This window comes from Vicugna pacos, chromosome 10 (assembly GCF_048564905.1).
Source record: "Vicugna pacos chromosome 10, VicPac4, whole genome shotgun sequence".
Classification (NCBI taxonomy): Eukaryota; Metazoa; Chordata; class Mammalia; order Artiodactyla; family Camelidae; genus Vicugna; species Vicugna pacos.
In genome coordinates this window covers 34,888,493-34,900,169 of record NC_132996.1, presented here as the reverse complement: position 1 = coordinate 34,900,169, position 11,677 = coordinate 34,888,493, and the positions used below count along the sequence as shown (strand labels likewise).

Sequence of the window (11,677 nt, the reverse complement as noted above, 5' to 3'; positions counted from 1 at the left end):
ATTCCGGGTGTCTCCTCTGGATTCAGTCAGAGGGGTGAATGTCAAGCTGAGGCAGAACGGCCTCTTAGCAAGGAAGGTTAAGGGAGTATCAGGTGGGTGCCTTTAAAATCCCCTCCCTTCTGCGTCCAGAATCTCACATAATACTACTCACCTGTTCCTTCACCAATGACACCAGGAGATCCTCCCCAAAAGGCAGATGTGGCTGAAGGAACCTTGACCCGAGCCCCCCGCCCCAACCGTGGGTACGTGGCTGGGGCCGGGGTCCCAGGCACAGTGGGGCGGTGGCTTCCAGTGTCTCCATCTGCCGCCTTCTCACCGGCTTGATTGCATAACTGCTGGGCTTGGTATGGAGCTTGTAAATCTTCTCTCACATCATGAAATGCCAGCAATTTCACAGCCAGGGATTCCTGTTCTCATAAAGTCCCCACACCAGCAGCCTTGCGTCTAAAACTGTCTTCTGGACTGATGGATTGATGTCAGAGCTGCTCTGGAGCCAAACACGGAGCAGGCAGCCCCTGCCACCTGCTCAGCTCCTCTGAAGCCCCAGAAGTGAAGGTCGTGATTGCCAGATTCTGTTGCTGGGGCTCTGCCGGCAAAGCGCCCCTCGGTCACAGCTCCTGGGGAGCAGAGGGACAGAAACAGAGGCCCTGTCTTGGGAACCAAGGCACACTTGTGTTCAAGCCTATTTGAGGGGGAGACACACTTCTAAGCAAATCTTCACAGTTGTAACCCATGCAGGGAGACATCCACTTCTATTTACATTTGCCAGTGACTCTCAACTCTGGCTCTCATTAAGGTGACCTATGGGATTTTAAAAGATAGGTTTACAGAGAGCCAGTTCCCACTCAAGGAGATTTGGGCCCAGTAGAATCTAGACTCTAGAAAGGGTCCCCTGCATCTGTTTTTTCCACAAGTAAAGATTCACCACCTAATTCATAAGAAAAACAGAAAATGAGCAAGGACATTGTAAAAACCTTCTGAGGTGGTCCTTGATGATCCTCACCTCCTCAGACTCATATGCTTGTGGGATCCGCTCCCCTGAGAGTGGGCTGGACCTAGTGACTCACCTCTATGAATAGAACAGGGAGAAAAATAACGGAATGTCACTTCCAAGACCAGGTTACAAAAAGACTGTGGCTTCTGTGTGGGCACCGTCTCCCTGACTCTCCCTCTCCAGGCAGCCAGCTGCCATGTTGCAAGTTGCCCTGTGCTGAGATCCATGTGGCAAGGAGGTGATATCCCCAACCAACAGCCAGCGAGGACTTGAAGGCTGCCAACAGCCACATGAGTGAGCTCAGAAGTGCTTTCTTTCCCCATCAGGCCTTGAGATGATGGCTGTCCCACTGACATCTTGATTGCAGCCTTGGGAGTGATCCTGAGACAAAGGCACCCAAAGAAGTGCTCCCTGATGCCTGATCCACAGAAACTCGGAGATAATAAATACGTGTTGTGTTAAGCTGTTACGTTTTGGGGATACATTTTTATGCAGCAATAGATAACCAGTACAGACGTATGTGACAAAACATTACTGGTGGCTTATCTCAGGTAGTAGGATTGTGCCTCATCTGTATTTTCTCCCTTTTGCTCACCTAAATTTTTAAAATCATCATGGACTATTTTCAAAATGAAAAAACAAATAAAAATCATTTTCAAATGTTCAAAAAAACTTCTAGAGGAAAGCATGGGAGAATATCTTCATGCCCTTATGTTAGGCAAAGATTTCTTAGACAAGTCACCAAAAAAGGTGATCCAAAAACAATAAATTGGACCTTGCTAAAATTAACACTTTTGCTCTTCAACAAACATGTTTAACAAACATCATTTAAAAATATGAAAGACACGCCCCAGATCGGGAGAAAAGATTTATAAATCATATAGCTGATAAAGGACTTGTTTCCAGAATATATAAAGACCAACAATAGGAAGACAAACAGGAGGGGAGGGTATAGCTCAGTGGTAGGTTGTGTGCTTAGCATGCATGAGGCCTTGGGTTCAATCCCCAGTACCTCCATTCAAATAAATAAATAAACCTGATTACCACCCGCCTCTAAAAATGTAAAGAATGAAGAAGGTTGGTGAGAGGGGAAAAGAGGAATAATGTAAAATAATAAATAAAAAAAAAAGAAAAGAAGACAAACAACCCAATTTAAAAATAAGCAAAAAATTTGAATAGATGTTTCTCCAAAGAAGACACAAATGGCTAATATGCACATGAAAAGATGTTTAACATCTTTAGTCATTAAGAAAATGTGGATTCAAACCACAAAGATATTAACGCATAGCTATTAGAAAGGCTATAATCAAAATGACAAGTGTTGGTGAGAATGTGAAAAAAAATAACCTTTATACTTTGCTAGTGACAAGGTAAAATGGTGTAGCCATTTTGGTTTTCTTTACTTTGTTTATTTTATTTAATTTTTATTGAAGTATAGTTGATGGACAAATTATATAAGTTACAGGTAGTGTGGCCACTTTGGAAAACAGTTTGGTGGTTTCTTAAAAAGTTAAATATAAATTTACCATAGGGCCCACTCCTAGGCTTCTACCCAAGAAACATTGGTAAAAATATGTCCACACAGAGACTTACAGGTAAATGTTCACAGCAGTATTATTCTTAATAGGCAAAAACTGGAAAATATCCATATTTCCATCCATAGCTGCATGGATAAACAAAATATGGTATATCCATATAATGAGATACCACTCAGCATAAAAAAGGAACAAAGTCCTAATTCATGCTACAACATCACTGGATCACAAAAACAGTATGTTAAATGAAAGCAGCCAGGCAGAAAGAGCACATATTGTATGATTCTGCTTATATGAAATGTCCAGCAAAGGCAAATCTCTTTATAGAAAAAGTGAATCAAATCAGTGTTTGTCTAGGGCTAGAGTTGGAGTGAGTTTGAGAGTAAATGAACATGACAAAATGCTTTCAGGTGACAAACATATTCTAAAATTGGATTGTGGAGGTGATTGCATGACTATAAATTTATTAAAAATCATTGACTTTTACACAATGGGTGCATATTATGGTATGTAAATTATACCTCAATAAAGCCATAAAGCCTGTTATGTTCATAACCTTGAACCCAGTAATCTCATGCCAAGGGAATAATCAGAAATGTACACAAAGTCTTATGTCAAGTATGCTCATAACAGTGTTTCTTTTAAGTTAATGAAAAACTAGAAAAAAAACCTGAGTGCTTAGTAACAGATAAATGATTAGTAAGTGATGATTCACTTGGTAGAATAGTATGCAGCCATTAAAAATAGTATTTACAAAGAATGTTTAACAACCTGGGGAAATGCTTAGGATAGAGTACAAAAATTGTTCTTATGGCCAGATTTCTCCAAAAGGAAAATGTATAAATGTGTATATTTAAAAACACAGCTGAATTTGTTCTGTGAATGTATATGTCTATAAATGCAGCATAACCAGATGCATATATGATCAAAGTTTTGTTTTCCTTCTGGGTATTTATAAAAAAGAAACTTCTGGTGCCTATAAGTCATTTCTGTTTTCTTCTTTGTCCTTTATTATCTTTTCTGGTTTTTTTTTCTTTTTTCAAAAAGCATGTATTCACTGAAAAGAAAAAAAAATATATGTATGTATATGTATAACTGAATTGCTTTGCTGTATGCTTGAAATTAACATTGTAAATCAACTACATTTCAACAAAAAAAATTGAATTTAAAAAAAGCTATCAAATTGAAAACTGAAAAAAAAGCATGTATTTATTTTAAAATCTTGAGAAAAAAATTGTTTAAAGAAAAGAAAGCAACAAGCCGCTCCTTGCCTGATGAGAGAAGAGGCTGAGGTTTCTTGAGTGAGGGGTACACCCTGGCCTCAGTGAAAGTGTTCTCAAGTCAAGCCCTGCCCTGTTCTTGCATCTCTAATAAGTGGATGAGTCCAAGCGAGGTTGAATGGGACTCAGACAGCTGTTTTCAGGTGTGCTCACTGCCATTTATACCTGTAGCTGCTGATAAGCCCTCTATATCATTTCACAGCGTGGCCGGGATATTGGGTGACACTCCTGACTCTGAGGGGCATAGGAATACTGCTGCAGAGCCAGCCACCCACTGTGGGCAGGATGAGGGAGATGGGTACTAGGAACCCACTGACAACCAACAAAAAAACCCCTCAGTGTGGACATCTCCCACTGCCTCACTGCCCCCATCACAATGTCTGACACCAAACACCTTCCTCATCCCCAGGGAAAGGGTCAACACAGCCCCTCAACTGGCAGAGAATAATTTCCCTCGTTTGGCGAAACATGTCTTAGAATAAAACTTATTTCAGGCAATGGAAATGAGTTAACAGACTAAAATTTGTACCTGCTACAGCCATACACCATACACAGTGTTACAGTCAAGTTTGACAAATCTACATTTATATACATTGATACCGACATCCCTCAACTCCTTGTCACGTGCCACACTCAGGCTATAATCAGTCGGCTGGGGCACCGTATCTAGCAGTTGCAGGGACAGAGCATGCACTCCAGAACAAGGCTGCCAGGCTTTGCCCCCTAATGGCTGTGTGTTCTTGAGCAAATTACTTAACCTCCCTGGGCCTCCATGTCTTTATCTGTAAAACGCAATAACAGTCTTAATATCTCCCCTGTACCATTGCTGTGAGAGCGAATTAAACCTGGCCCACAGTTACGTGTTTTTATGCGTTAGCCATTGTTGTTGCTCTTTGTGCATTTAACCAGAGATTGTATTTGGTACTTACTATTTTATAAAAACCAGTGGAAAATAGAAATGTAGAAATGTTAATACTAGTGATCATTAAACCGTGACAAAGATGGGAAATTTTCATTCTCAAATGAGTACCCCCTGGATTTGTTTGTCACATGTAGGTTCAACTGTTAAAGAAAAGAAGAGACGAAAGAAAACCATAGAAAATCTAGAAATGTAGCGGAACAGACCCTATCGGTGCCCCAACACATCCGCTCCACGTTTACCGCTTCTGTGCACTCCAGCCTGGCTTCCCACCCCAGCCGCCGGGACTCTGCCTCAGTGCTTTCTCTGGGACGCCCCCTCGGGAGTAGTCACAGCCAGTGACTGATGGGAAGTGGTGGATAAATACCCCAGCTTCCCAACCCCTCATGAGAGGAGTGTTCTGCACAGTTTACCAGGGCCCCTGGGGAAGGTAAGCTCCAGTTACCCACTGTGGTTACTTGCTGGAAGAATCACCCTTTCTCAGCTTTCTGTCCTTCCCTCTCTCATTTCCCTGCCCCTCTGTACCCATTAGCATCTCCTGGGGTCATTTCTCAAATAAACTACCTGCATTCAACTTTTTGTCTCAGGTGTTACTTTTGGGGAAACTCAACCAAGACACATTATTAAAGACCATGTCTACAAGGTTAGGCACATGTGGTGATTTAATAACGCTTTTAACCTGGGGAGCAGTGGGGACTATAAACATCTCTCATCACTTTAAAAGCTATTGTTTTGAAAAATAAGCAGGTGTCCAAGTTTCAAACGCTTGACATTTAGATGGATTTCTGGGAACACTCACTGTGTATGAAAGCAGAGGGCTGCTGTGATCAGTCACTCCTTCTCTTGATGGACATTTGTTTTATTTTCAGCTATTGCTGGAACAAACAATGCTTCCACTAACATCCTTCTGGCAAAATCGGTGCACATACCCTTGATTTTCTCTTAAGCGCAAATTTCCTAGTGTGAGACCCTGGGTCAAAGGTGCTGTGTTGCCAAATTGCTCTCCAGTTATTCTCCACCACTTCCCTAGGACTGGTTTCAGAAGTGTTTTCTCAACTCAATTCTCTGTTCGCTGTGGCCAAGCAGACACTGCCTTTGGCCCCAGCTGAGGACTCTGACAGGCAGGTAGGCTGCAGGCTGCAGGCAATGAGCTCTTATACAGTGGAGACCAGGCAGGGCCACAGGTCTGGGTCCTGCCCCAGGGTTAAGAGACTGAGTTGAGTAAGACTCAGGGCTGAGAGTCAGGTCAAGACTGACCCTGGGAGCAGGGCTGTAGCTACTGGAGAGCTGAAACTTTACCCAGGGACACAGAGGGTGAGTCCTCGCCGCATGGGTGGTGGCAGCAAAGTCTGTGTCCCCGGGAGCCAGAGCAGGACCTGACTGGCTCATATGGCAGCTTTGTGCAAAGGAGGAAAAGATGTCTCTTCTTCAGGGTAAAAACAAAAGACTGGGAGGGGCTGCAAGATGGCAGAATAGAAGAGTGCAGATCTCAGCCTCTCCCACAAATACATCAAAAATACATCTACATGCGGAACGATTCTCACAGAAGACCTACTGAACTCTGGTGGAAGAACTTGCACAAGTGGAACTACAGGGAAAATCATCATAAAATGGGAAAAGTAGCAAAATCTTACTGTATAGCACATATAAAACTATATTCAATACCTTGTAAATAGCCTATAACAAAAAAGAATATGAAAAGGAATATATTTATACATTTATCTACATATAACTGAGTCACTATGCTGTGCACAAGAAATGAACAACATTGTAAATCGACCATACATCAATTTAGAAAGAAAAGGTTGAGTTAGTGTATTACTGCATAACCTGAATGGCTCTGCCTGGTGGGCAGCATCCCTGACTCCATGTGCACCCACACCAGGGGGGCACACATGTACGTGGCTAGCAGCACACACACTGAGTGCCTGTCTCCCCACCCCCAGTTTCAAAGGCTCAGAGGCCTGGGAATCAGGCATTAAAAGGCATCAGGTGGCAAGACTGCAAAGGGCAGCTGCAGTGCAGGTGGGACAGGATGCACATGTGTGTGCAGAGGGTGTGCACAGGCCCAAGTGCCACTGTGAATTCAGGGCAAAGGTGGCTCTCCCCTGCTACGTGTCTGGAGACCCAGAGTCTCTATGCATCAGTGTGCTCTCAAATTAGGGTGTGTGTCTACCACGTGGATGACGCCCCTTAGATGTGGTGCCCTTGAGCAGTGCACAGCATGAAATCCTGAACATGGGCCACAAGGCTCCATCCATTCTAGGTCTGTGAGCTGTACCCCACCTGGTGGTGGGTGGGCTCCTCAAGAGCTTCTGGCCTGGCTCCGCCTAAGCTCAGGGATGCAGCAGAGACTTCAGATCTGAGTAGGGAGGGGCTGAGGAAGTAGAATCCAACTCAGGCCTCAGCCATCTCCCAAGGTAGTTCTCCAGGCTCAGGCTACCAATTAAAGGCCTTGAAGATGAAAGAGGAAGGCTTCGGTAAGCAGCCAGGCAAGACGAAAGCCAAGCCCAGGTAGTGCTTTATGGCCTCCTAGTGGGAGGATTCATGTTCTCCTTATTATGCTCAATCAAGAGCTTGTGATTACAGAAACGGGGGAGAGTCTAACCAAGGCGGCCACCTGGCCCTGGCTTTCACTCCTGACTCACTTTGACAAACCACACATTCTCATCTCCCCACCACCGAGCATCTTAGGAGTACGCTAATTGCTCCAGGCTTCTGGCAGCAGGCCCCACCCACCCTGGACAGACACTACACCCAAGCCCCCTCCCCGGCCCAGGAGCCTGAGCCTCCGCCGCGTGGCAGACCAGCGCCTAGAGGTGCTGGGGGCAGAGCAGCCTGGCCCTTCCTTCAGCTGGGCGCTCGTGGAGGGGCAGGAGGAAGGGCGGCGCCCCTGGCTGGGGGTTGGCAGACTGACAGGCCGCATCCAGCCCGCCGGGCCCCCTGCTCCCTTGACCCCAGCTGTGCTCAGCAGGCTGGCTCACCACCCCATGGACAGGAGCAGAAATGCCCATCCCACACTCCATGTATTTATTTCTTTATTGTCTGTCTCCCCCTATAAGAATGCAAGCCCCATGATGAAGGGCTTGTGTTAGTCATCCTCCTGCTGCTGTGACAAACTCCCGCCAACCTGGTGACTTAAGATTTACTATCCTACAGCTCTAGAGGTCAGACACCTCACTGGGCAAAACTCAAGGGCAGAGCTTCATTCTTTTCTGGAGCCTCCAGGGGAGAATTGGTTTCCTTTCCTTTCCCGGCTTTTAGACGTGGCCCACACTCGTTGGCCTGTGGCTCTTTTAATCGCTTCCCTCTGACCTCTGCTTCATCATGTGTCCTTTCTGCCTCTGCCTCTCCTGTCTCCCTCTTCCACTTTCAGGGACCCTCGTGGTTATGCTGGGCCCCCCGAGTGATCCAGGTTGGTCTCCCTATCTTCTGGTCAGCTGATTAGCAACCTTAATTCCCCCTTGCCATGTAACATAACACGTTGACCAGTACTGGGGTTTAGGATGTGGATGCCTTTGGGGGGCCCTCATTCTACCTAGGGTGCATTGTCTCTTGTTCACTGCTGTGTTCTCAGTGCCTGAACAGTATCTGACAGCTGTTGAATGAATAAGCAAATGAACAAATTATTAAGAACAACATTTAATAACATAGGAAACAGTAATTGTGCTTAGTAAGTGCCAGGCACTGTTCGAAGTGCGTTATGTGCACTTATACGAACTCACCTAATCCCCAGCAGTTCGGTGAGGTACACTTGACGACTGCCTCCGTTCTGCAGAGGAGGAAATGAAGGCACAGATGAGTTGCCCGCCCCGGGCTACACAGCCAGTTAGTGGTGAAGCCGAGATGTGATCTCAGATTTATTAAGCACTTACTTTGTTGCTGGCCCTGGCTGTGCTTGTTACATTTCTGATGTCATTTCATCCTCATGAGAGGCCACAAGGAAGGTGGGCAGAATGTGAACCCTGGTCTTAACGGACCCAGAACTAAGTCACTGGTTCAGCTGGGGGATTCGGAGGGGTTCTTCGGCTCAGTTGAGGCAATAGATTGCATGTTGCTTCCTGGGTCTCCTTACATTCTAATCAGACCCGGACATGGTGCTCAAGTTCCCATCATGATGCGGGGCTCCTGCCTTGGACCCTCCTCTCTAGTCCTGCTTCTATTCTATGCAATTAGTACCCAGACCAGCAGCAGGCATGCAACAGACCATGAACTTCACCTGCAACTGGGGCTGGCAGCTCTGCCTCCTAGAAGCCTGTCCTTCTCCAACGACACGAGCCTGCTTCCAACCACACCCAGAGTGAAGGCTGCATTGCCCATTTCCTTGATGACAACTCTGAGGACCCCCATAGCTGGGCCCCATCCATGTTTTGCACATGCTGGAGCTGCTTGCTCTCTGCATGCTAGCCCCTGTCACTGGCCTCTGTGACGGGCTCCTCTACCAGAGCCTTCTCCTTAGCTGCCCTGATTTTCCCTGCCAGCCTGCTCTTCAAGGCCAGGAGCTCTCGGGCCGGTGGGAAGCCCCCAAGGACTGCCTCCGCTTCCCTGGCTCTGCAGGGAGAGGGCCACTCAAGCAGGGAGGCGGCCCTGCCCCCAACTCACTTGCATCTTAACCTTTGTAATCAAAGCCAAGAAGAGTGAAACTCACTTGTGCCTGCCAACATAGCGGGGCATCGCATTTTCTGTTCCTGCCAGCACATTTTTCTAGGTCAATGTCAGATCAGGGAAATCCAATGCCGCATGTCCCAACTTTCTATTTGCAAACAGAGAGAGGCTTTCCAAAACAAATAGTGTTTACAAGCAAAGCCTGGAGACGTTTCTATCAGAGACACACTCAGTACCGCAGCAGGACAGATGCTTCCTGCCTTGGCTGCTGTAAATCCAACAGCAGCCCCAGCTCCAGCCCTAGAAGGATAGGCTGGGTTGAGGGAGAAAATATGTATATACACTTATGTGTTGATGTGTGCCTGTACAGATGTGCATATGCATGTTTCCTTAATGATCTTTGGGTGTGTTTAGCATGTGGATGTAAATTGAGGGTTATGCCTACGTACTTGTGTATATGTATATGTGTATGTATACAGGCATGTGCACATGCGTGTACATGTGTTTCTGCCTAATCATTTTGCACCCAGCCCTGTTCCTCAGACATCCAATCCTCTCTGTAGACAATTTCCTCTTCTCACTGCTACAGTCCAGCCCTCATCCTGTTCTTTTTCTCATCTGAGTGAGGAGCTGAGGCTCAGGGTCTGATATGCTGTAAATGCGTTTCCTCCATCCTGTTTCTTCTCGATGTCCACCTGCTGCCTGCTCCTAGTTAGATGTGGACATTCTGTCCAGGGCAGCTGAGTGCCATTTCTGCTTGCCACGTTGGGATCCAGCAGTCTGAGCTCCCAGCATGTTAACACCTCTTGGTAAATGGCACCTCGTACTGTCCTAGGAAGGCCTCTGTGTCACATCTCACGGACAGTCACCCTGATATCAGGATGTCCCTCACAGACTCTCTTCCTGGCGCCACCAGCACAGTCTTCCCCCAAGCACTGCCGATTTCTCAGCTCACAGCCCCACCTGCCTGGGAAGCACCGGTTTCATCCACACAAGCAACTCAGCCTGGCTTCCAAGAGCAGAGTGATTTTCTTAGCAAACCCTCCTGGTGCCTCCAGGAAAATCTCGGTAGGGGGGCTCCCTCGTGGTGCGTTAGCTCAGGCCCCTCCCTGAGCCCTTCAGTCTGGTCCTCGGCCACACCTTTCTCCACTGCCGCTTCTCTGCCATCGGCCCACACCCCGTGCTGCCCACACCCCGGCTGCCTTCCAGACCAGCTCCACGCCCGCCCCACCCCGAGGAGGCCTGCTCCCAGACACCTCCCGCCCCGCGGTGCCTTTCCCACCGGTCCTGCCTCACTGAGTGACACGCTGCCTGTGTGTTGCCCAAGGATTGTTTTCAGGTTGCCTCACAGCACTTACCTCGCCCTCCCACCTAGATTGCAATCTCCTGCTAGAGTCAAGGCCTCCGCTCCCTGTGAATAAACCATGGAACGCGACACAGGTCTGGACATGGTACAGACCCGTCTTACCACTGTGGCTCGTGGGTGAGTGGATACAAGTAGACAAGGCTGGGGTGGGGGGTGTTCAGGCCATAAAACTGCGTGCCAGGCATGGCGTCTGGTGACTCATCGGCCCTGCCTCATTTAACCCTCCCGATAACCGTGGGAGCAGGGTAACATTATCCCCATCTCAGAGATGAGAAAACAGAGGCTGAGAGAGGCCACACAACTAGCAAATGGCAAAGTCAGGACTAGTCCTAAGTCCGTCTGACTCCACTTCCCTGTTACCTTGAGATGACCACAGCAGTGGTAGGCAGAGTTCTAGAGTCCAGAGCTTCCTGAAATTTTAAAGCACACCCTACCAGAAGAGATTAGAGCAAGCACTAGATTAGCACTATCCAATAAAACTTTCTGCAATGATGAAATGTTTTTCTATCCTGTCCCATAGGGTAGCCCCCAACCACGTATGGCCACTGAGGACCTGAAATGTGGCTAGTGTGAACTGTCTAGGGAACTGGATTTTAAATTTTATTTAATTTTTATTAACTGAAATTTAAATAGTCCCCCGTGGCTAGCGGCTCCATGTTGGGCAGTATAGCTCTGTGCAACTACTTCCCAAGCATGTTCATGCTGAGCAAACAGAAAATAACAGTAGTTGTACAATGAGTGAGGCTGCTTGTTACTGGGGGCCACTGGCTCAAGGAGTCCTACCCTCTCGGTCCTACCCAGCCACCCCAAGGGCTATGACCCTGAGGGTCAATGTTGCGATCAACGTGTAACCCATTCCAGGCATACCAGCTCTTAATGATGGCAGAGTTCCCTGTCAGCTCCAGCCTCCAAGCCCAGGACACTAACGTCATAGTGATGATGAGAAACTCAGTACAGGACGTGCACGGGACCTGTCAG

At 47.0% G+C, this 11,677-nt stretch overlaps 1 long non-coding RNA gene across 1 annotated transcript; it reads right to left on the bottom strand.

Moving 5' to 3' along the window:
* Positions 1–203: 203 nt before the first annotated feature.
* On the bottom strand, positions 204–10,810 carry LOC140698719 (uncharacterized). Its single transcript, XR_012076579.1, has 3 exons — positions 10,692–10,810; positions 8,454–8,500; positions 204–617 (listed from the first exon to the last, which is right to left on the bottom strand). It is a non-coding gene; the product is annotated as an uncharacterized lncRNA (long non-coding RNA).
* Positions 10,811–11,677: the final 867 nt, after the last annotated feature.